Raw genomic sequence first — 26,356 nt, 5'->3', positions numbered from 1 at the left:
CTACTTCGCGAAAACCCGCTCATTGCGGGGGTCCTGGAACGGAACCCTCGCAATGATCGGGGGATCACTGTATCTGAAAAAATATTCTCTGGCTCCTCCCCCCCCCCCTTTTGAATTCTTGGAAGCAGTACAATGAAATGATGAAAAGCTTACAGTCTTTTCATACACAGTGAAGTTTTTCCTTGTGCAAATGATTGCATTCCTGTTGCATGTCAGGTTTTCCTAATATACTCATTTGTATTTGTATTACTATAAATCCCACATACTAGTTCTTAGGAATTTTCATTTAATATTGCTCAGAAATGGCTAGACCTATTCTCTATGTTTCTTTTTTATTTCATCCTTGTTCTTATTTCCTTCTTACTGTATTTAATTTGCAGTGCATTTTACTCTTGCTTTTAAAATCAGGCCACTATGTCATTAATAGTTGGGATGCTTATTCGAGAGAGCCAGCACCACAACAAAGAAGACTCATTTCCTGGGCCTATTTAGATGACACCATTTAATTAATGGGACTCAACCATATCAACTCTGTCTAATTATCAAATGGCAGAAACTACAAAAGACAGATAGGCCCTCAAGTAGCCAAACGTATGCCATGAAGTGGTTTATAGGGAAACTTCACCTGGAAGCTAACTGGTAACCAGTGCTACTAACAAAGCAACCAGTGCTTTGTTAGTAGCATTATTACTTAGATTTGTATGCCGCCCCGAGTCTTCGGAGAGGGGCGGCATACAAATCTAAGCAATAAATAAATAAATAAATAAATAAATAACAAAGCTACTAACAAAATGAAATATAGTCAGAAAGAGAGATCATTTGGACCTCTTCTGCAAGTTGATAGGCAAGTCACACACACACACACACTCCTCCTTGTTTTCATTTTGAGTATGATTAATTTCATAGAATATGGACAATAAATCCTTATTAATCGAATCCTTCATCTTTGGTGCTCAGTTTCAAGCTTAGTTATCTTTGGTGAAACAGTAGAGGTATAACTTTCATTAGTTGTACCACTGTAAAAATGGGGTGGCATGGAGGGAAGGAAAGTTGAATTCTGTTTAATATGGCTTCTTATTGTGTAGTTAGAAGAAAACCCAAAGCCAGTCTAATATGCTTGTCTTTTTGAAAGATTTATTTTTGGAATTATTCTTTTGTGTAGTGTATAAAAGTTAAGCTATTGAATAGGTGTAACTTTGAAAATTGAATATTAATTCCATGTTAGATCGTTAATTTTGTCTAGATATCATTTCCTGTAATCAAAACAATTCATATGTATTGCTTAGAGCAGTATTGATTTTAAAACAAATACCTATCTGTATTGGAATTGAGCATTAAATAAAAAGGAAACCTGAGGAGTGCAGCCCATCATATTTAAAATATATTTGCCAATTTAGGGTTCTCAGTTGCTCCTAGATCTGAGGCTTGTGACATTTTATTTTCTCTTCTGCATTTTAAAATAGCACTAAGTTGAGTGATGGATATTTCTAGTAGATTAAAAGCCATCTGGGTTTCAGTACATTCCAATTGATTCATTAATCTGCAAAATATCATTTACACGAGCCTGTTAGTACTTATCCCATCTGCTATTTTGTTGTTCACTTCTGGGTCTTTGAACAAAACAGAAAATTAAATGTTTTTGGGGTATAGTGCTGAGCACTTCTATTTGGTAGGAAGCCTTGTATTTGATCAAGAGTATATGTTTTAATTGTAGCACTATTTCCAGTTCTATTTCTATTTTTGTGGGGAGTACCAAATTAAAAACTCACAAAAGCTTAATAATGCATAAAAGCCCAACATGTTTTAAATGTGAAATTAATACAACCATGTTTTAAATGTGAACAAAAAAACATTTTCATAGTTGCCTCTCCAAACCTGCATTTAAATCTAGGCAAAAAAAATAATATACATTTAATTGTGTGGCATTGATAAGTCCTAAGAAAGATATTTCATGTGGATTTTTCTTTCTACAAACAAATGCTGATTCAAAGATGAGACTCTTAAATAATATGGAATAAGGAAGGTCCGTAATTGATTGCGGGCTGCATTTGCACCAACCGTAGTCTCTGAAAGTTCTTTAAAGGTAAGCCCCATGTAGAGGGCATTGTAGTAATCGATATTTATTTCATTTATTTTGAGTGCCAAAATCTGATATATTTTTCTAGATAGGTATTCGGTTACCATAACAACATTGTTTCCCCCCCCCTAAATGCATCAATTTTGAGGTTGTTTCTCTGCTAAAGAAAAGTACACTTTGACAGATGGTATATCTTAAGTTAGAATTATGATCAATGAAAAGTCTTGTGATACTTCAAGAAAAGAAGTGTAAAGAAGTTTCTCTGATGAAGAACTTGAACACTGATATGCTGATCATTGAGGAATGGTCCAATTAACAAAGTATGGTGATTAAGAGAATAGGTATGCAGAATGCATTACCTTTTACAGCTAAACAGAATGGCATAATATTGTGTAGCTACCATTTGTTCATCTCTGAAGTCGGAGAAATTTCTCTATATTTTCCCTATTTTTTTGCTACAACTATTAGGAGATGTATATACAGTGGTACCTTAAGATACGAACTTAATTGGTGCCGGGGGGAGGTTCGTAAAACGAAAGGTTCGTAAGACGAAACATTGTTTCCCATAGGAAACAATGTAAAGTCAATTAATCCGTGCAACCAAAAAACCCCCCGCAAAAAAACGGCTTTCGGCGACTGCTGGGAAGCCGCGCGGCTGTTTTAAAAGGTGACAGCCGGCCTGGGGGGCTTCCCAGCACAGGGTTCGGGGGGTGCTGGGAAGCCCCCCAGGCCGGCTGTCACCTTTTAAAAGAGCCGCGCCGCTTCCCAGCTGTCTCCTGAAGCCGAACGCGGAAGTTCGGCTTTGGTGTTTGGCGTTCGGAGACAGCTGGGAACCCAGCGGTCTCCCGAACGCCGAAACCGGAAGGGGCAAGGTGGGGGGGGGGGAGAACGGGAGGCACAGCATTCCGTCAGTCGCAGCGCTGGCTGTCAACTTTTCTTTTTAGCACTGGGGAGGCAAGTCAGCTCCTGCCCAGTGCTAAAAAGAAAAGTTGATAGCCAGCGCTGCGGCTGACGGAATGCTGAGCTTCCCGTTCTCTCTCCGCCCCCTCGCCCCTTCGCCCCCCTGTGTTCCTAGGAGAAGTGCTGGTGAGGAGCAGAAGGTCTGTCTTGCCTCAATCCCCAGCACTTCTCCTAGGAACACAGGGAGGCGAAGGGGCGAGGGGGGGGGGAGAGAGAATGGGAGGCTCAGGAAGGGAGCTCGGGAAGGAGCCCACGGTCAGTCGGCTGCGGGCGGGAGGAAGGCGATTGTTCCGCTGCCGCCAGCATGGCCTGGCTGGCAGCGGAAGATGTAACGGAGCCCACGGGGGATTCGCCTTCGTCCCACCCGCAGCCGACTGATCGTGGGCTCCTTCGCAACCTCGGAGAGCTTCCAGGGCATGAAAGCTCACGAAAACCAGGAAGCTCTCCGAGGTTGCGAAGGAGCCCACGATCAGTCGGCTGCGGGCGGGAGGAAAGCGAATGCCACGGGGCTGGGCTCGGCTCCCCCCTCGGCTCCCCCCCTTACCAGCCCCGGCGCGGAAGGCTCCATTCTGTTCCCTGCCGGCCCGATTGAGCGGCCGGCGGTCTCCATTCAGGGAACAGAATGGAGCCTTCCGCGGCGGGGCTGGTAAGGGGGGGAGCCGAGGGGGGAGCCGAGCCCAGCCCCGTGACATTCGCTTTCCTCCCGCCCGCAGCCGACTGATCGTGGGCTCCTTCGCAACCTAGGAGAGCTTCCTGGGCATGAAAGCTCGCGAATCCAACACGGACGAAAACCAGGAAGCTCTCCGAGGTCGGGAAGGAGCCCACGATCAGTCGGCTGCGGGCGGGAGGAAAGCGAATGCCACGGGGCTGGGCTCGGCTCCCCCCTCGGCTCCCCTCCTTACCAGCCCCGCCGCGGAAGGCTCCATTCTGTTCCCTGAATGGAGACCGCCGTCCGCTCAATCGGACAGGCAGGGAACAGAATGGAGCCTTCCGCGGCGGGGCTGGTAAGGGGGGGAGCCGAGGGGGGAGCCGAGCCCAGCCCCGTGGCATTCACTTTCCTCCCGCCCGCAGCCGACTGATCGGGAGCTCCTTCCCGACCTCGGAGAGCTTCCTGGTTTTCATGAGCTTTCATGCCCTGGAAGCTCTCCGAGGTTGCGAAGGAGCCCACGATCAGTCTCGGCTGCGGGCGGGAGGAAAGTGAATGTCACGGGGCTGGGCTCGGCTCCCCCCCTTACCAGCCCCGCCGCGGAAGGCTCCATTCTGTTCCCTGCCGGCCCGATTGAGCGGCCGGCGGTCTCCATTCAGGGAACAGAATGGAGCCTTCCACGGCGGGGCTGGTAAGGGGGGGAGCCGAGGGGGGAGCCGAGCCCAGCCCCGTGGCATTCGCTTTCCTCCCGCCCGCAGCCGACTGATCGTGGGCTCCTTCCCGACCTCGGAGAGCTTCCTGGTTTTCGTGAGCTTTCATGCCCTGGAAGCTCTCCGAGGTTGCGAAGGAGCCCACGATCAGTCTCGGCTGCGGGCGGGAGGAAAGCGAATGTCACGGGGCTGGGCTCGGCTCCCCCCCTTACCAGCCCCGCCGCGGAACACTCCATTCTGTTCCCTGCCGGCCTGATTGAGCGGCCGGCGGTCTCCATTCAGGGAACAGAATGGAGCCTTCCGCGGCGGGGCTGGTAAGGGGGGGAGCCGAGGGGGGAGCCGAGCCCAGCCCCGTGGCATTCGCTTTCCTCCCGCCAGCCCCTCAAGTTGAATGCACCCTCGCTGGCCCGCTCGGCCGCGCCTCCTCGCCCGCCGCCTGCCCAGGATGCAGACCTGCTGCCTCGCCCCATGCCCTCCGATCCTGCGCCTCCTGCTTCCCCCCCCCAGCCAAAAATACAAAGGCTGTCAGCCGCCGCCCGCGGAGCAATGGGAAGCTGAAGCCGCCGGCGGTTTCAGACTCCCTTTGCTCCAAGCTGCTCTGCCCTGCCTGTCAGACCGTCTTTGTGTTTTTCGCTGGGGGGGGAGAGCAGGAGGACCTTCCTGACTCCCTCCCCCAGTGCCGGACCTCCTGCCCTCTCTCCCAGACAAAACCCCAAAGTGGCCTCCTGAACCCGGAAAGAAGCCCCGCCGCCGGCTGTCACCTTTTAAAACAGCCGGGCAGCTTTCCAGCAGCCTCCGAACGCTGAACCCGGAAGTTCGGGTTTGGCGTTCGTAACACGAAAAAAGTTCGTACGAAGAGGCAAATTTTTTCTGAACCCCGGGTTCGTATCACGAGTTGTTTGTAAGACGAGGGGTTCGTATCTTGAGGTACCACTGTACTATCAAAATTAGTAAATGTGCTTCATGAGCCAGAGTGCAGTACTGCAGGCTATGTCTGCTGGCTGCTTGCAATTTGGCAGTTCATATCTCACCAGGCTCAACCTTTTATCCTTCCAAGGTGGGTAAAATGTGGACCCAAATTGTTGGGGGCAAAATGCTGATTCTGTAAACTGTTTAGAGAGGGCAGTATTTTAATTTAATTTATTTGATTTATATGCCGCCCAATCCCGTAGGACCCAGTAAAGCACTGTAAAGCGGTATATAAGTCTAAGCACTATTGCTATATGCATAATCACACAATTTAACTTTTCTTAACATGGATTGTAGATTGACTTGTTATAAATATGAGTATAAGTCCAGAGTAGCATAATCTTTAATGAAAAGAGAAATATATAATTTTCTTGTACTGCAAAATGAAGAATATGTCTTTGATTACAAATTCTGACTGATAATGTTATCCTTAATTTTGGAGAGATAAAGATGGCCAGGACAAAAAAATAAATTTAATTTATATTTTAATTAAAATTAGTAATTTTTATTAAATATTAATTAAATCACATTGAGCAATCTCTCAAATAATAAGTGCACCTGCTATCACATAAAAATTTTTTTTGACAATTTTGAAAGTACAGTATCTGGGAAGTCATATTAAAGCATGTGTTCATTTAGTTCTTTTGCTTATTCTCTATAATGTACTTCTATACAGATAAAGTGCGTTTCAACCTAAAAAGAACAAATTTAGCAAGCTCCAGACACCACCTGTATTTATTTTACATGGATAAATGTATGGAACTGAAGAATGACAGTAATTGAGTAGTATTTCTTGTAATTTGAATTGTCACTTGTGTACTTAAGGTGGACCCTTCCTAGATTCTCTGGCTGTCAGGTAGGACATGCAAGGCTTGATTTTGGAGAATATTACTGTATTTTTTGACACACAAAAGATACACTTAAATTTACAGGAGGAAAACAAGAAAAGAATATAGTTTTTGGCCTCTGCATGTTACGTTTTTACCCTCCTAGGTCCCCAGAAGTACTCTGCACTGCTCTGCATGACCCATTTTCACAAAAACTGGCCTGGTTTTGGCCTGCACAGTGCGGAGCATTGCAGAATGCTTCTGGGGGCATGGAAGGGCGAAAATGTGATGCATGGTGAGCTTGGGAGTCCAAAAATAGGCCCTGAGGAGCACTGCAGGGTGCTTCTGGGGGGCAGGGAGGGTGAAAACGTGATGCATGGATGGTACGGAAAGCAAAAAGTGCCCATGTTTGGTCTATAAGACATACCTAAAATTTCACCCACTTTTTTTTTGGGGGGGGTGCATCTTATACTCTGAAAAATACAGTAATTGTTTAAGGGAGGGGCAGTGCCTCCTACCTTAAAGAAGCAGTAGAACAGCTCATCTTGGAAATACCTTTTCTCGATCCAGCCATTTTACACAATGTTCATCCAGTCTCCAGTTTCTCTCTTTTAGAAAAAAGTTGTAGAAAACTTTGTATTCAACAAGAAAGGTTCCTAGATTAAACTAATTATCTGGATTCCAGTAATCTGATCATGAGACAGAAATGGCTTTGTTGCTCAGGTTGATTGCCTTCACACAATGTTAATAGGGAACCCACATCCTCCTTCATCCTTGAGACCCTTCAGTGACATTTGAAACCAAACATGCTATCCTGCTAGACTGTTTGTAGACATTGTGAGTAGGCGTTCCATTTTATGGTGATTCCACTTTATCTGAGTAAATAGTTGCGGTAAATAATCATAGGGAAAAATACTCAAGTCTGCAACCCCACCTACGGGGGTGGTTCGGTGGGCAAAGGGCCTGGAGGAGGTTCTCCACACTACAAAGCTTCTCAAACCATGATTTACAGTAATAGAATCTTGCAACTCTGAAAATATGTTTCCCCTCCCTTTTTTCTTTTTAGTCTCTAGAAAATAAAGGTTGGCACTATTTCAGAGTAATATATCTTTGAGATTGCGGCTCTGGGTTCCTTGTGATTACTTAAAAAGCTCTTTGTGGTGTAGGCTCTTTGTGGATATGTCAGGTACCTCTTTTCAAAATAATCGCAGCCTGTCCAATCCAATTGTTTTGAAAAGACTTGGTAAAGGTTTCCCGTTTGGGAGGTTATGGTATGAATGAGGTAGCAAGAATGTCCTTCCCCTGAAATTGAATAGCATATTTTTCGCTCATGGAAAATTGTTAAAACCGAATGTATTTGATCAGTAAATACTTGTTAAAATATTATCGGTAGAGCCTGTAATGTAGTTTTCTTGATTGCTGTTGGTTATTATTTTATACTTTGACTGCTGGTTGTGTTGTATGTTTTTTATATTTTTAAAATATTTATATCATTCTATATTGTTCCTTGTTTGTATATAGTTTGTATATGTAGTCCTGGAGCTATGTATTTGAGATGTGCAGCGATATAAATTGAACGAATGAATAAATCTATATTAATTCAAGTTTTCATGTGGAGAGGGGAACTGTGTGGCTTTTTAAATATTGAGTTCTCAGCATTCCTCAACTTTGGGACTGTGTTCTTTCATTGTGTCACTGTTGTGTATTTATTTATGAAAGTTGCCCTCAGTATATCTTTTAGAGAACAGAAGGTGTATATAAAATATCAGAATTGGGATGCAAGTGATTTTTTGGCCAAAGACCATACTTGTCTTTTAGGTAGTATCTCAGAAATACTTTGTGTGTGTGTGTGTGTGTGTGCATTCATTCATTCATTCATTCATTCATTCATTCATTCATTCATTCATTCATTCATTCATTCATTCCAAGGACATTGCAGAAAGTGAGACAAAACAGAACCGAATTTGATTGTTTATATTTAAACTGAAATAATTAAGTATAGTTTGTAAAGACCATCTATATAATTAATGTAATGAATATGCTTCATATATTTAATAGCTTTTTTCCTTCTGTCCTATTAATAATTAGTGATAATTATCAGGTTTCGTCTTAGTTATTTCTATAAATCCTGTTATCCTAAATTTAAGGTCTAAGGAAAAAAGCCTGGAAGTTGGATTCTTGCATGATTTGCTGGGTCTGTCTTTTATCTGCAGGAATGATGTAATAAATCAGAAGGACACTGTGGGAAGAGAGCTATGGTAGCCAGAAAGAGCTAGCACATTTTATTAAAAACATAACCTTTCATGAGCTAAAGCTAACTTCATCACATGAATGGTTGTTTTTTTTAACAGATCAACAGAGTTGGAAAGAAAGCAAATTGGGTAAAAATAAATTATTACTTTTAAAAATCAATTTTTAAAAAGTTTAAACTGGGTTTTTTAAATTTTTTATTAAATTTATTTTAATAAAATGCTTTTAGAGCAAAAATTGTATCTACAGATAGTTTTCTATTTAGGATTCATTAATTTAGTTTAGTCAACATGAAATGGAGCTTAGTTATGTAGCATGAGGTTGCGTATTCTGCAATATTGGGAGTGTCGTTGAGTCAACAGTGGTCAGAGGAGGAGATGCTGTAGGACAGAGATTACAGTTGCTCTTTAAAAATCATGTTTAAATCAAGTTGATTTAAATCAAGCCTTTTTACTAGTGATTTAAATTTCAACTTGATTTAAATCAAAACCACCTTGGAAGGGACTTGTAGGTCATCTAGTCCAGATATTCCCCCTCCCCAAGCAGGAGACCCTGCCCCATTTTTTTACAAATAGCAGTCCAGTCTCTTTCTTAAAGCCTGCAGTGATGAAGCTCCCACAGATTCGGAAGGCAAGCTGTTCTATTGGTTAATTGTTCTCACCGTCAGAAAATTTATCTTTATTTCTAAATTGAATCTCTCCTTGATCAGTTTTCATCCGTTATTCGTTGTCTGGCCTTCTGGTGCCTTGGAAATTACCTTCACCCCTTCAGGGGTGGGGCTACTGCCTGGATGGGGGGTGGCACAGCGAAAATGGAGCTCCACCCCAGAGCCCCCAATTTGCACTGAAAGATGTTGAAAGAAAATGAAGAGCATCCTGCATAAGCCACACCCACAGTATGGGAGTAAAGATTTTGGTAGCCCTCCACTGAACCCCTTCCTCTCTTTGGCAGCCCCTCAGATATTGGAACACTGCTGTGTCTAAGCCAGGCATGTCCAACTGGCAACCAGTGGGCCGCATGCAGGGGTCGCAGGGCTGACCCATGGCCTAGCGTGCTCTAGTTAACTGTAGCATCAGTAGCCACAGAGGCACAAGTAGCAAGTGCCTGAGACTTGCAGCGCACCAGCACCATGGGGAACAGTGGCAGCAGCTCCACGGCAGCACATGGCTCCCCAGGCAGATGCCTCAGCTGCTGCATGCGCATTGACAGGGATGGGCTGGATGTGCCCGTCTGCTGCTCAAGCCCTTTCATCTAAGGCAATTCCATCCCATCGAGGAACAAAGGTGGAAAATTCCTGGAAAGCCCAACTACCCACTCAACCACTCAGTCTTGCTTTGATTGAGCCAAAATCCACTGCACCCTATCCAGGCCCCTCTAGTCTCCAGGCACTGAGATGGGACATTCATGACATCAACCCAAACTGTTGGATCAACCCACCCAGCAGTCTCATGTAGATTTGAAGAAGAAAAAAAGAGGATCAAGCTCTATAGCACTCAACAAAGTAGGGGGCTGCAGGCTGGATTTCTCCTCCCCTTTAACACTGAACAGAACACACCACAGAGGAAGGAGGAAACCACCACATCACAATGTCGCACAATTCTCAAAGATAGTTCTTAATGATACTATGATCGGTGGTATTGAAGACTGCTAAGATGTCAGGAAGATCAAGGATAGGTGCACCATCTATCCTGCTTTCATCCAGAGGGCATCCAAGAATATGATCAATGTGGTCTCAGTCCCATAGGCCAGCCAGAATCCTATCTGAAAAAGGAAGGTTGGAGACTGGATGGTGACGAGACGCGATCCCCGCTGGATGGGGGTCTCGACAACCCTGTGATGGTTCACTTTACGAGGCCCGATTCTGAAACCATTACTAGTGCTTACCAATGAAACACGGAGTCAATGGTCTGGGTAAAGTGACAAAGCTTTATTGTTACAAATATGCCTCTTTTATACCCTTCATATGCAAATGAAGGGGTTTCAACTAGTAATTTTCTATTGGCTAAATACAAGTGTAATTTTTTCCTAATATACGTTTCTTATAGGCTACAAATATAAGGTTTTCAAATCTATAGGCTAAAAATAAGGCTTTTTGAATACACAACTTTTCATAGGTTATTTCTATATGCAAAAATAAGGCTTCTAAATACCTAACTGTTCATAGGCTGTTTCTATTAAGCTTCTAATTGGTTATAAAAAGTATCATCTACAGCTTATGATAGGCTACTAAGTTCTCACTTTATGCACCTATCGGTAGCTGAGTTGCGAGCCAATCATACCGTTAGTGTCTTATCTCGTGCCAGGAGCGCTGTTGAGGGATTCTTCTTACTCTGTCCAAAGTTCATGGCTATTGTATGAGTCACTGTCTCTGGGCAAATTTTCACCATGCTATTTCAGATAACTGTTTCTGTGTATATCCTAGAGCAGAGGTCTTCAAACTTGGCAACTTTAAGACTTGTGGACTCCAACTCCCAGAATTCTCCAGCCAGCATAGGTGGCTGGAGAATTCTGGGAGTTGAAGTCCACAAGTGTTAAAGTTGCTAAGTTTGAAGACCTCTGTCCTAGAGCATAGCTAATATTTGGCTTACACAATCCCTACAGGATGGGAACTTTCCAAATTAGTTGAGGAAGCTTAAACACTTCCCTTGTATGTGCCCTAAACATTTTATAAGAGAAAGTTATTTTTTCTATTAGATTACAGCTTGGTTTATGACCTGTTTTTAAAGTTACACGGCCACATACACACCCACATGATTATATTTTGGGCACTTAACAACCAGCTCACATTTTCATACATTTGCAGCCTCCAACAGTCACATGACTACAATTTGTGACCGTTTTTTGCCAGTTTCTGGAGTTTACTTCCAATTTCTGGTAAAAAGCACCTATTAGGAAAAATTATGGATTCATTTAATGACCGTGGTGTTCGCCTAATGACCATGCTAGAAAGGGTCCTAACTTTAAGTCCAGCCATATGACGCCTTGATTATGACCGCAATGATTTATGGCTGTAATTCCAGACACAATTAAGGTCATAAGTCAAAGACATTTTACTTTATAAATGTTAAAGCTATGTTTGCTGAGAGGCCACAAAACTATCATAGATACCTCCCTACTGCTTACCATTTAAATTTTGTTAGTTTATAATTATAAACAAAAGGATGTGGATGTCCATGTGCCGCCTCTATGTTGGTTGAGGCAGGCAGGATTCCTTTGAGTACCATTTGTTGGGGATCAAGGGAAAGGGAAGGTTTTGCCCTCTCTTTCTGCTCAAGATCCCCAGGTACAATTTGTGGGCCACTGTGTGACATAGAATGCTGGACTTGATGGGCTTTGGCTTGATTCAGCATGGCTCTTCTGATGTTCTTATTATATATGAGAAATCATTTAGGTTTCTTCTTCATAATCTATTATTATTTCTACAGTTGAGTGCTGCAGACTCCTCTTTTACTCTGCTGATGTATTCATTTGAATTTTAGATGAAATCTGGACATCTGAAATAAAATCTAGGCTCATCAACCAGAAGGTTGATTAATTTCACCTTCTGTCAAACACCACATTGCTTAGGCAGCTCAGTTGAAATGCAAATCTTGATTTATTTTTAGCAAACAATTAATCCCTCACAGGAGACCGTGGGTGTAATTGTCGAATCTAGCAAAGAACTGCTATTAAGCCAACTGCCATAGCAGGTGTTGGGTGGAATCTCCTTCAGTTTTTACCAATGAGTGCTAGTTTTTCATTGTTAAAAAAAGCGGAATAAACTTACACTTTAAAAGTGTGTTTCCTATGTTCTCCTCCTCTCCCTTATTTTTTAAAATCAATTTGAAGTTTCTCTTTACCTCCTGATCTTAAAACTTCTTCAAATGCTACCCAAAATGCTCTCTTGATTCTATAATCAGACTTCTTGTTTAAACTAAATAAGTAAATGACTAATAATTGAGTTTGATTAAAGAACTTGAGTAACCTATACTAAATTTAAAGACCTTTCTAGTATGCCATTGGCAGAACAATTCAGTTACATTGGGTTGTTTTTGTGCTGAAATTGAATTCATACTCGACTTCTTAGGTACTTTTGAAAGAGTTTTGCATATCTCATATGTATCTCAAATGTGTATTGTGTTTATATATGCATTAACTATATATAGATTATTTAGAATTTCATTGGGTTTGTATGCTGAATCAAAAGAGTTTCAGCAAAATAAACATCGAATTTACTAAAATTCCAACATTCAAATTAACCAGTTAAGGATGTTGATGCTTTGTTTTAATGACATATTAAGTGCTGCTATTACTTCTCTATAACTGTTGTTTCACAATTCTGTTGATGTAATGTTACCAACCAGCATTTCAAAGGTCATGTTGTGATTTTGGGAGGGAGGTTAGATATAAATGGATAATTTATAACCTATATAATTTAAGGCTAGGGATGTTTGCACTTAAATAAAGCCATTTGTGGGTCATAATACTTTCAGAGCTTTTGAACAAAGAACAATATTTCACACTTTTGTAATAATACATAAAATCCAAGTATATTTGAAGGGCTGGATTGTACATGCAGACACATTCTTAGCATCATGAAATATTTTATTTTAGTGAGATACAGTAATACCTCGTCTTACGAACCTAATTGGTTCCCGGGGGAGGTTCGTAAGGCGAAAAGTTTGTAAGACGAAACATTGTTTCCCATAGGAAACAATGTAAAATGAATTAATGTGTGCAAGGAAAAAAAAACACAAAAAAACACCGCCGCCCACCCCGGGTTCGTATCTCGGATTGTTCGTATGGCGAGGGGTTCATATCACAAGGTACCACTGTACTTTCTTCCGTGAAAACCATTTGATCAGTCCAGTGAGCAGCATGCTTATATTGTATTTGATGAATTTAGTAAGCAGAGTGATTTTTTTTTCTATATGTAATGCCCTGTGAATTGTGGTGCTTTTGTTTCCATATAATTAGGGAATAATTTGACTCTCTAAAAACACTTTTGAGGAAAATCAACCCCATTTTCTTATTTTATGTTAATAATTTCTGTACAGATTGAACATGGTTTAAGTTCCATAATTCCTCAAAAAAATCAGAGCACCTTATTAGTTTTTCCAACAGCTTATATTTAGAGGAAATAAGACCGAAGGCAAAGGATTTAGTACTTGCCTATATAATAGAAATCGGTATATAGAATTGCAGAATTCATCTGTTCTCAATGTCACTTATACCATAGCATCCATGGCTTAATCATTGGAATCCATTTATTTAGGTTATTTTGTACGACTCATCCATGTGTCCATAAGCACCCACATACATGTGTATTCATGTGTACATGTACAATATCTGCATGCATGTTTCTCCGTACTGAAGGAGCGGGTCCAGCAGTCACATGGGTTGCTCATGTCCAATCCGGTGGAACTGAGCCTAGTATTAAAAAAGCTTGCCGGATCCGCCCCTTCCCCAGAATTCGCTCAGTTCGCATATCCTGCGGTTGTATTGTGAATGCTCGTTCAACATTCTAACACCTTCCCTTCGACCTTTCCTTCAAAAAAGTAGTAAGATTTATTGTCTTTATTCAATTACTTGCACTAATTGCGCCAGCCGTTTAAAAGAAAAAAAGAAATAAAGCGGCTCGGCTTTTTTCCTTGGGAGAAGTTGCGGTTTCGTTTTCCCCCGGCGGTTTTGCCGGTTACGATTCCTGCGGCCGCTTGTGGATTCTTCTAATCCCTTGGCCTGGAGGTTCTGGTGCAAGTATTTATCATTGAATTATTGTTTTATTATTGTATACAAATATTTAAGGGCTTATAAAATACCTCCTGCGGAGTGAGACGCCTTCTAGTCTCCTGGACTTAGTCGATCGCTTTTCCCTTAAGAAATTCTACGGAGCGATTTTTTCGGCGCGAAGGCCTTCGCGCCCTTTTTTAAAATATCTAGGCCTCTCGTGTTGGCCTTCTGCCAGCCGCGTAGGCCTCAGTCCACCGCGTGGATCCGGGAGCGGGCCTTGGGGGTCCCAGGCTAAATTCTCCACCGGCTAAGCCTCCAACCAGAGTGCCTTGGTTTTACTTAATTGCAAAGTTTAGGGAGGCTGGCCCCGCTGGATTTGGGGGCACGAACTCTGGGTTTGCCCAGATTGTCCTCACGTCTCAGCAGCTTCGAGGCCTCGAAGCAGGATCCATTCCTCTTGGGAAGTCCTTGAAATCTTCTCCTTATAATTTAGTTATTGGCTCAGCCTTGTCTTCTGTTAATTGTCAGACTATGGCTACTTTTCCCAAGAGAGGCACAACTAAAGGTCCCAGAGAGGCCAGGCCTACAGGCGATGAGATTACTAGTATCCCCCAGGCCTCTTCCTCCTCTTCTCCAGGGGCCCGTCCCTCGACCAAGGTCACCAGGGCTGAGAAGAGAAGGGACCTAGCCCTACAAAAAATTCATGACAAATCAGCAAAACGTTTGAAAGTGCAGGCCCAAGTAATCAGTAGTCAAGACCCACCAGAGGCCTCTAGTCTGCCTCCTTCTGGGGTCCCTGTGTTATCTCTGGATGAGCCAAACCTAGACAGACCCCAACCTAACCTATGGGGCATAGGTCCAGAGGAACCAGATATTATTGAAGATTCCCCCCAGCCAGGATCCTCCCAGGCCTTTAGGAATTCTTCTGCCATTTCTGCTGATATTTCCACTTTACCTCCTGAGTTCCAATCTATTTTTGCTGTGTTGTCCAAAGCCATTGATGCCAAACTCTCCTCCATCAATGAGCTTCCTTTACCTCTTCCTCCTTCTCGTTCCTCCCGCCCCTTGGGTTCTTCCCCAGTGGTCAGAGCTCCTATTCAGGATGATTCAGAATCCTCCCAGGATGAATATGAGGATGTAGAGGAGGATGAAGACCCTTTCCAGGGCTTATCAGAGGATGAGGAATCCCAAATAAAGGTCCCTCCTCCAATTACTATTTTCCCTTCTCAACTATTCAAATCTCTCCTCCTCAAAGCTAGAATTTCTACGGGATTAGCAGCCCAGGAGAAACAAGCCTCCACTTCCACTGATCCCCCGGAGGAGAATTTACCTTACTTCACAGAGGAACAGGAGGATAATGAGGTAATTCCTATGCCTAAATTGTTTAAAGATGCCTTACTCAAACAGTGGGATTTTCCAGCCTCTGGCCTTAATCCCTCTACCAAGGACAGAAAGTTGTATAAACTCTCCTCTTCCTATGAAGAGCTTCTATCCTTTCCCAAACCAGATGAACCTGTCAAAATTCTTCACTCGGCAGCGGCTGTGCCAGGCGAGGCGGAGGAAGTCCTCCGTCCAGAGGACAAGCGCATCGAGCAAATGCTCAAAAGAGGATTCTCCGCTGATTCCTGGGCCATTAAAAGTTCTGCAGCAGCCTCCTTCTTCTCCAGAGCCATGCTGCTGTGGCTTCGCCAACTTCAACAGCACATTCCTCCAGATGACTTGAGAGGTCAACAAGACTTCAACAAAGTCTTTGCAGCTGCCCAGTACGTGGCTGATGCCACCTTGCAATCTACTAGATTTTCTGCTAAGTCTATTGCAGCTTCTACAACGGCAAGAAGACTCCTATGGATTCGCCCTTGGCAAGCGGGAGTTCGCCAAAAGTGGCAGTTATCCCAGGGCCCCTTAAAGCGCGACCTTCTCTTCGGTGATCTTCTGGATCCACTCCTCACGGAGACCACGGACAAGAAGAAGGTTTTGGGTCCAACCACGAAAAAGGTTACCAAAACACAGTCCTTTCGTCGCCCAGGGCGCCAGCAAGACCAAGCGGCTTCCTATCAGAGATCTCCAGGTCAGTATTCCCCCCGCTTTCGTTCCCAAGGTAGGAACTCCAGGGGTAGAGGTTTTCGCTTCCAAAGGGGAGCTTCCTCTAACAGGGCTTCAAAAAAACCTAGATGGTAATCTTTCCTCCATTCCCATAGGGGGTCGCCTAGCTCATTTCGCTTCAAATTGGCGTCTCACCTCCAAGGACCCTTGGGTCATTGACACTGTTCAAACAGGCCTTCTTTTAGAATTTATTTCTCCTCCCCCTAAACGTTTTATTTCCTGCCCTTCTCCCAGGTCATCCTCAGATTGTAACCGTATGGAGGAGGCCATTTCTCATCTATTGTCCATTAGAGCCATTCAACCGGTCCCTTCCGGTCAGAAGGGCCAAGGGTTTTATTCCATCCTATTTATGGTTCCAAAGTCCTCCGGAGGTTGGAGAGCCATTTTGGATTTAAAGAAACTAAACCTATTCATCAAATATAGAAAGTTTAAGATGCACTCCTTGTCTTCTATTTTGGCCGCCATTCACTCGGGAGATTTCATGGTCTCCTTAGACCTCACTGAGGCCTACCTTCACATTCCTATAGCCAAATGCCACAGAAAATTTTTACGTTTTTCCTTTCAAGGCAGGCATTTCCAGTATAGGGCGATGCCATTTGGCCTTTCCTCGGCCCCTCGGGTCTTTACAAAGCTCTTGGGGTCCCTGGCGGCCTATATCCGGGCGTCTCCCATCCACATTTTATGTTATCTTGATGATATTTTAATTCATGGGAACTCCCTAGAGAGAGTGAAATCAGACCTTTCTGTTACCATGTCAGTCCTTCAGGACCATGGGTTTTCCATTAACTTTGACAAAAGTCACCTCCAACCTTCCACTTCCATTCCTCACCTGGGATCCATTATTGATTCAAAATCTTCCCAGGTTTTTCTCTCTCCCGAGAGAAAACTCAGTATAGTGGAGTTAATTTCTAACGTTTTATCTAATCCTTCAGTATCCATAGTTACTCTATCTTCCCTTTTGGGGAAGATGGTGTCATGCATAGGCATCATTCCTTGGGCTCGCCTTCATGCTAGGGAACTCCAGTGGCTTCTGTTGCCCTTTCAGAGATCGGGGCACAGCAACTCAAATCGACGCATCGTCATCCCACTGAGTGTTCGCAGATCCTTCAAGTGGTGGAAGTCTCCGGCCATGGACAGAGGATCCCCGTTCAGGTGCCCGGATCAATTTGTCATCACCACAGATGCCAGTCTATCGGGATGGGGCGCCCACGCCCAGGGGATGTTAGCCCAGGGCACGTGGTCCCCGGAGGAAGCTTCCAGGCCAATCAATTGGCTAGAGTTAAGAGCCGTTTCCCTGGCTCTGAAGCATTTCTCTCCTCGCATTCCCAACCGGCACGTTCTCATTCTCACCGACAACATTGCCACAAAAAGCCATATCTGCAGACAGGGGGGCACGAGATCCAAGGCTCTCATGAGGGAGGCCCTCAAGTTGGGTCTTTGGGCGGAAAAACATCTCCAGTCGCTCCTAGCCGATCACATCTCGGGGAGTCTCAACGTCCAGGCGGATTGGCTATCCCGAGCAACGATAGACCCAGGAGAGTGGAACCTCCATCAAGACCTGTTCCATCAAATCACCCTCAGATTCGGCCTACCAGTTCTGGATCTCTTCGCGACCAATGCGAACGCCCAACTCCCTCGCTTCTATTCCAGATTTCCATCCCCGGGAGCGGAAGCAATCAATGCCCTCCGGAGTCCATGGCCTCCAGGCCTACTCTACGCATTTCCTCCGATTCCAATCCTCCCGGACGTGATTCACAAGGTCCTCACAGAGAGGGCCCGAGTAATCCTAATCGCCCCTCATTGGCCCCGCCGGCCCTGGTTCGCGGATCTCCAACAGCTGTCCGTCCAGGACCCTTGGCGACTCCCCGCTTCGGGGGATATGCTGCGGCAGGGGGCCTCTTTCCATCCAGACCCGGAGTGGTTCCACCTCACCGCTTGGCTGTTATCAGGAGAGATTTAGAACTGCGTGGGCATGACCCCGATTCAGTGGAGGTCATTTTAAAGGCCAGAAGGGGCTCGACCAATCGAATCTACGACCACACGTGGTCCAAGTTTCACCAGTGGTGTCTACAGGAAGGTCTCTCCCCTCTGTGCATCCCCATACACAGAATTATTTCCTTCCTTATGCAAGGCTTCCATAAAGGACTTTCCACCAGCACCCTCCGGCGTCATCTGGCAGCCATTTCATCTGTCCTAGGGGGTCCCCGCAGACAGCCTCTCCGATCCCTCCCTGAGGTTCAGGAATTCCTCAAGGGCATAGCCAACCTCAGACCTTCCAAGGTCCACAGGTATCCATCCTGGGATTTGCCACGGGTTCTCCATTCCCTCACGCAGGCACCATACGAACCCCTAAAATCGGCGTCCCTCAGGTACCTATCCTTTAAGGTAGCCTTCCTGGTGGCTATTACCTCTGCCCGACGCATTTCGGAGCTGGCTGCCCTCTCAATCAGGCAGGACCTTTGTCAATTCCATCAGGACAAGGTAGTCTTGCGACTGGACCCCACCTTCTTACCCAAGGTCAGTTCCATGTTCCACAGATCTCAGGATATTGTCCTACCTTCCTTCTGCCTCCAACGAGACCATCCCTTGGCAATTAGATGGCACACCCTGGATCTCACCAGAGCGCTGAGAATATATATCCAACGCACAGGACCCTTTCGGAGGTCAGAAGCACTTTTTGTAGCCTATCATCCCAGAGTCATGGGGGCCAAAGTGTCTTCAACAGTAATAGGCCGGTGGATCAGAGGGACTATATCTAAGGCCTATGAGTCGGCCTCCCTCTCAGTTCCAAGGAACATCACTGCGCATTCCACCAGGAGCGCAGCCACCTCGGCCGCTTGGGCGACTCAAGCCCCGTTGGAGGAGGTCTGCAAAGCAGCCACTTGGGCCTCGCCAAATTCCTTCATCAGGCACTACAAAATTGATTCTTATGCTTCAGCGGACGCTGCCTTCGGCAGAAGGGTACTCCAATCCGTTATCTCTCACGATAGCAAGCTAATCCCACCCTAGGGACTTTCTATTGGGTATGTCCCATGTGACTGCTGGACCCGCTCCTTCAGTACGGAGAATAGGCGTTGATTGCTTACCTGAACGCCTCTTCTCGTACGGTGAGCGGGTACAGCAGTCACTTCCCGCCCTTGTATGTGTCTTCTTTACCTTTCTATACCTTTCTTCCTCTAACAATGAGAGTTGAACACTACAGAGCTTCACAACTGAGCCTAGTCTATGGATTCGCGAATTCTGGGGAAGGGGCGGATCCGGCAAGCTTTTTTAATACTAGGCTCAGTTCCACCGGATTGGACATGAGCAACCCATGTGACTGCTGTACCCGCTCACCGTACGAGAAGAGGCGTTCAGGTAAGCAATCAACACCTAATATATACGTGCAAGCACACATTATTCTATATACCTTACTATTGGCCATTTCACTGAATATTCATTGACCATTGATTTATTTTATATTGCCCCAATCACATGAATTAGTATATCCAACAGCATGGACATAAAAACTGATGCCAAATTGTCTACATACCATACCATAATGTAATATAAATAAGGTGAGGTTTAATGAAAAATAAAAATAAAAATAAAAAGCCCCTGAGGTCCCTTTAGTAAAAAAAAAAAAAAGCTCCCCAAAGCCTGAAATGGTGGAATTAAATCAATTGGGGGGAATATATTTCTGGGGCAGTTTATTCCATGTTATCAAAGTAGCCATAGAGAAGGCCTTTCTTACCTATATACATCTTAGTTTTGCATGTTGGCATCCTATATGATCTAACAGTTCATTTTGTCCTTCGTTAAATCCTAACACAATTTTGGGATTGGAAATAGACTTGCATAGTATAACTTCTATATTCACATTGAAAATGATGCTGAGTAAAAGCTGAGAAACCATACAAACATGCACGGGCATGTTATATGAAACTATTTTGTTTCTACCTAGTTATAAGAAGGGATTTTTAAAAAGAATGGGTGTGCCATTCAGAGAGGCAGAATTGATGCTTTTACAGTTGAAATGGAACACCAGAGGAGGACTTTTAATAGCCTACAAATAAATGAACTGAGAAACAAAGCATTTCTGTCATCAACTAGGAAAAGCCAAAAGATGTTGTATTAAATTTCATTTACTGTTTATATCTATCTATGATTTATAATAAATGAATATGGTCTTGAATGATCATTGTCTAGCTTGAAACTGGCTATTCTGAGCTTTCCAGAAGAGAAACAATGTCCGGTATTAAATGGTAATATTGTAATAAATGAAAAATGGGGATCTTTCTGTAACCAGGCTTCATTATTTTCTCTCTATGAAAGGAAAATATCAGGGATTAGTAATGAGTATCCCATCATACTGAAGCATTTCCTTTTGATTACTGAAAGTTCTGTTGAATTTATTATTATTATTATTTATTAGATCTGTGTGCCACCCTTCTCCGAAAACTCGGGGCGGCTCACAGAGTTTATCAACACAAAAGTTCTTCATATGTGTAAGATTTCAGGCCAGATTGCTTACTATATCTCAGATTTTTAACTGTTTTTAGGACTATAAGATGTTTCCTCCAAATAAGACATCCCCTGATAATAAGCCCAATTGGGCTTTTGAAAGCATGGCAATAAGATCAAGTGTTTATTTCAGGATCTTATTTTTGTATGGTGTAACTATAACATATTTTGTAGTCACACCATAATATGATGGTGTTTATCATTTATTACAATATACTGTGAGATTAAGTAATTAGCCATAGATGAACATTTCCTGGCATAGCTCAATACTACTAGCTTTTTTTCACTTGTAATTTTAAAGCTATTGGTCAACTACTCCGCTCCGAGTCTTCGGAGAGGGGCGGCATATAAATCTAATCAATAATAATAATAATAATAATAATTATTATTATTATTATTATTATTATTATTATTATTATTATTATTATCCAAGAAAATGAGAGGAGCTTAATCATGCTGGTATCTTGGGCCATTCTTGAGAACCAAGGAGAAATGAATCAGACACTTACAGAAGAGCACTGCAAAATCTGTTCTATTTTCCTTTCACAGTGAAATATGCTCTATTATCCCACAAATATGAAAGTTATTTTAATTTAGATTTCCAGATTACCATGCAATTGGAATTATAAATCTATCCAACTTTGTTTGAGGTATTTATTGTGGCCCTGTTAGAACAGTTTAACACATTACAAAAAAAGAAAAAAAAGTATGTTAAAAATACAACTGTTTCCTTCCTGATTCTTTCCAAATAGGAAACAACCCCAAATTTACATATCTCAATCTTCACCCTGTAATAGCATGTGGATTACTTTTGTTTATTTCTCTCTCTTCAACCCGTTCCAGTTTTTTCCCATATTAATTTTTTTGGCTTGGACTCTTGAGTCTTTATTTTTATATGAAGATTATCTTTGTATTTTCTTGAGAACATTTTAATCTATCTTGATTCTCAATGCATTTCTTGCTTTTTGATTGCTGGTAAATTATAATCAACTTGGAAGAACACAGTAAACACCAGACCAGGAATTACTTCTTTTCTTTTAAATATATATACAGTGATCCCTCGAGTATCGCGAGAGTTACGTTCCAAGACCCCTCGCGATACTCGATTTTTCGCAATATAGTGGTGCGGAAGTAAAAACACCATCTGCGCATGCGCGCCCTTTTTTCCATGGCCGCGCATGCGCAGATGGTGTTTTTACTTCCGCACCTGGCCCAGGGAAGGTTCCTTCCGCCGCCCAGCAGCTGATCTGCTCGGCAGCGCCGCAAAGGGGAAACCCCGATCTTCGGCTCCTCGCTGCTGCCGCGCCCGCCACTTGTCCGCCGCTTGTCCGGCCGCCGCTTGTCCGGCCGCCGCTTGTCCGGCCGCCGCTTGTCCGGCCGCCGAACTTCCACGTTTGGCTTCAGGACTCAGCTGGGAAGCGGCGCGGCTGTTTTAAAAGGTCGCAGCCGGCCTGGGGGGCTTCCCAGCACCCCTCCGAACCCAGGTTGGGGGTTCGGGGGGGTGCAGGGAAGCCCCCCAGGCCGGCTGCGACCTTTTAAAACAGCCGCGCCGCTTCCCAGCTGACTCCCGAAGCCAAACCCGGAAGTGGTTTTTTAAAAAATTAATATTTTTTTAAAAATCGCAATATAGCGTTTCGCGAAGATCGAGATCGCGAAACTCGAGGGATCACTGTAGTTTCTGCAGTTTATTTTACATATTAAACCTCATAGAAGTCTTTTTGGTAGATAAAGATCCAGTGATTGATTTATTCTGGTTAACATAAAGCAAGCCCTTGTCTTCAAGAAATCAGCTTTAAATAATTGGCAGCAACATCTGGTCTCTTATACCTTCTGATACTTTGCTAATGCCAAAACATTTGATCTTTAAATTATATTTTACATATCAAGATTATAGTTTACTATTGAGCTAAATTGCATTTTTAGTCTCAATACTTTTTTCTTTCATTTTGTGGGCAATTGTGCATTGATGGTAAGAAATCTTAGTGAGGAACAGATATAGGACCATCAATTCTGAAGTTTTTTCTTTCCTTCATAGTTTAGCTGGCAACCTAAAGACTCAATTTGCACTATAAAGGTTTTTGAGAACTTCATGATTTTCTTAAGAGTTTACTGATATACTTTGCTTAACAACTGACCTGTTTATTATTCAAAATTACAGTGATGCCTAAAAAGTAACTTTACAAATGATGCTTGCATTTACAATCATGCGGTATCCCATGGTCATGTAATTGCTACTTACTTTCTTCAAAACTGGCTTTTAACAAGCAGATGAAAAGCTGGGAGTAAAATCAAAAGGCACAGTCATGTAATATCTCATTTAATGATCTGTGGTTACTCACTAAATGACTGAATGGGAAGTAATATTGCAAGTTCTTCTGTGCGCTGCTTGGAGAGTCCAAGCATGGGTTAAGTCCGTCTGATTGGCCAGAGGCTGAGTTGCAAAATCTTTGGTCATGCCTCTTCCGCCTGGCTGAGCTCTAGCATGTCCCAATTTTTGCCTCTGTGCATTTCATTTTCAGCCAGTTCCAGGAGTGGGGATTGGCAGGCCAAAAATCTGATGTGCAGAGGCCAAAAACGGGGCATTCAGAGGCCGAAAATATGATGCAGCGAGGCCAAAAAAGTGATGATCATTAATCAGAAACTGAAGAGTAGAAAGAAAGTACTGTAATATAATATTTAATATTCAACTACTTAAAATTATAGTCTATAATCTGGATATCTATCTAAATCTTAATATCTTATTTCTGTATATTCAAAGTATGTGTGTATGTATGATTAATTGATAAACTATCTTGAATATATACATATATATATAAGTATATATTCAAAATAGTTTATCAATTAATCAATCTCTCTATCAATTATCAATATATGTATGTTAATACAGTCTAGTACAAATCCTCTTTTTTAAAAAAGAAGTTAATTTTCAAATATCACATAATAAAGACTGTAGTATATATTAAGTTTGTTACTGCAATAATATGTTCAGGTTAGAACCAAGGTATATCCAACTGTATAAACATCAGTTCCAGGAGTGAATTCCAGTTCTTTTTGTAGATATTTATATCACTTTACCACAGATTGGGTAGTTTTATCAAGAGACAGTCTCTGTAGTTTCCCAACTCACTTCCAAGATGTCTCCCTATCAAATAATGCACTGTCACTTTCTCTATTGCTTACAGTGTTGCAAGTTTATTTCATTTTTTTCTGTTTCTCAGTCCTATTCAGCAATGTCAGCTTATTATATACAATTCCTTGCTTATTATTTATTAGTCCTTTTCTTCTTGATTCTCCTTCTCACTATTTCTATTGTCCAGCATACCACTCTCACAGTTAACATAATAAATCTCTGGTCTCTTAAATCTTTACTGTCCATTCCAAAACCTCTACTTGCTCCTCACCAATCAGGCGCCGCTTATTCCTCTTGGAGACTCCCTTCTCCTTTGCTCATACTGTCTCCGATTCAGAATTTCTTCAGAGTTTTCTTGTAACGGCTCACCGATATACTGCCGTTTCCCTCTTCCTTGCTTCTTCTTTTAGAAATGGACCACCATGTCTCCAAGCCACCAACTAATGCTGGCTTCTTCTGCGCCCGTTATCAGGGCTGTCACCTTTTGCGGTGTGGGGTCACGCCTGTCCCCACCACCGCCCGATGTTCCCCTTCTTTTGGCTATCTCCTATAACAATCAGCACCTCCACGTTCAGCTCCTTGAAGCACGGAAAATTGGAAGGGGGAGAACAGTCAGCTTTCCCCACTCTGCAGCACCATAGTGTCACCCCGGAAGTCTTTTATGCAATATGTTAATTTTAGAATTCTCCATTAAGATGGGGTGAATTTTAGAGGCAAAAATTGTTGTTCCTAGAGTTTTAACTCCTGTGGAAGAAGGCACTTGTTACTTATGGTAAGACACACACACACACATGCTAGTTTTCCTACATCTGCCAGAATCTTTGATTTATACACAATGCTGCTCTGTCAACATGATGCTGGTTCAGCAGCATATTTGCATGCATAGACTTGGTAAGAATCTGAAGGCCAACTCTTCTATAATTGGTTGACTCTCTGAATAGGAGCCTTTCTTTCTCTTTTTATATTAAAGGGTGTATACAGCAGTCCAGGATTGTATGCTGACATCCTCTTGCCTTTGTCTACTCCCTACCAGGGTGCATTTGTGGAGGTGGTGCTTCGCTGTTAAAAGCTCTTTCAAAGAACAATATATGTTCAATTTAGGGGCAGTGTGATGTAGGAAGAGATTGTGTGTTTTTTATTTTATTTCAGCACCTGTGAAAATTAGAATTAAACATATGCTTTGTTCATTACAGCCATATTTTAATGTGCAAGAAATCTTGAGTAAAAAAAAAATTCTCTATGAAAGACTATGGATTTTTAAAGTTTTCTCCATATTTGACATTTTTAGATCAGTATAACTATGGATTAAAAAATAGAAATCCTTTAAATATGTTTGTTTGTTTGCTTTCAACCATATGCAAAACCCCATCCTGTGCTAGAATATATCCAGGCTTTAGGAACCAGTCCATAGAATGAAGCCACGCTGGGAAAGAGATGAAAAGAGCTTGGTTACACATACAAAATGCATTTCTATGGATGCATGCCCACAGAAAAATTCTGAAAATTTTTATTCTTAATAGTGTTCTTGAGAATGCATGTTTGTATCTGAAAACATCTGTGGAAGTTAATCAGTACCGGTAATTTGTGTTACTGCCCCACATAATTGCAAAATCATCAGATATGTATGTTGCTTTATTAGGGAGGGACTTTATAAATTTATTTGCTTGTTTTGGTTATCCAAAATATAGAATAATTGGGGGATAGAGGTAGTGGGTGAGTTTCAAAGTGCTAAAATGAAAAGCAAAGATGTCCCATATTTACTTCTAGTTTTCCCTTTTCTAGGAAACTATTAACCTAGCAGCAAAAGGAAGAACCAGAAATCTGGTTTCTTTCTGAACTGTCTCCATGTCAGGTAGGGCAAAGGTTGCAATTTTAAGGCAGGTGTTGAAATCCCCTTTCCTTCCCTTCCAATACCCCATTTGCCAATTCTTGGTAAATCAGTAGAGCACAGAGAGATGAGAGGGACAAGATAAGAACTCATTAAAGTCACCTTCCTGAGAATAATTCCATACTTAGAGCTAACCCATAAAATGCCATTTAGAATAGCATTGGTAGAAATTCATCTTACTTTGAGTACAGTCCCAGCTAATCAAGGAAACCTGACTTACAACGTGTATATCGTCTTATGCACTATTTAAGGGTCAAAGAGCTGGATCAATTTCTCAAAAGAAATAATTGCGTCTTTTAAAAATGTAAGTATTTGTCATGAGTATGAGAAAGCGGCTTTTAGGTAACAGGGAGATTTTTGTTGAGTTCATACAAGAGAGAAAGATTCTATCTCTCTCTGCCAGCAGCTTCTATTTACATTTTTAAAATTTTCGCAAGTTTTACATAACATGTAATTTAACTCTAAGGGAGCTTTCTTGCTGTCATTAGCTAACTGCTCACGCATTATTACTGCTACTGAAGTTGTATATATTTTTCTTGTATTTGATTCATACATAATAATTAGTAAAATCATGGATTAAAGGA

The 26,356-nt window shown here is 42.7% G+C and overlaps 1 protein-coding gene across 1 annotated transcript in view; it reads left to right on the top strand.

Annotated features, from left to right (window-relative positions):
- SIPA1L1 (signal induced proliferation associated 1 like 1) overlaps window positions 1–26,356 on the top strand; it is a 187,161-nt gene that overhangs the window by 82,818 nt on the left and 77,987 nt on the right. The gene's annotated exons all lie outside the window — the stretch shown is intronic.

Source organism: Erythrolamprus reginae, chromosome 1, assembly GCF_031021105.1.
Source record: "Erythrolamprus reginae isolate rEryReg1 chromosome 1, rEryReg1.hap1, whole genome shotgun sequence".
In the NCBI taxonomy this organism is placed as follows: Eukaryota; Metazoa; Chordata; class Lepidosauria; order Squamata; family Dipsadidae; genus Erythrolamprus; species Erythrolamprus reginae.
Note: the sequence above shows the minus strand (reverse complement) of the source record. Positions and strands in the feature narration are given on the sequence as shown.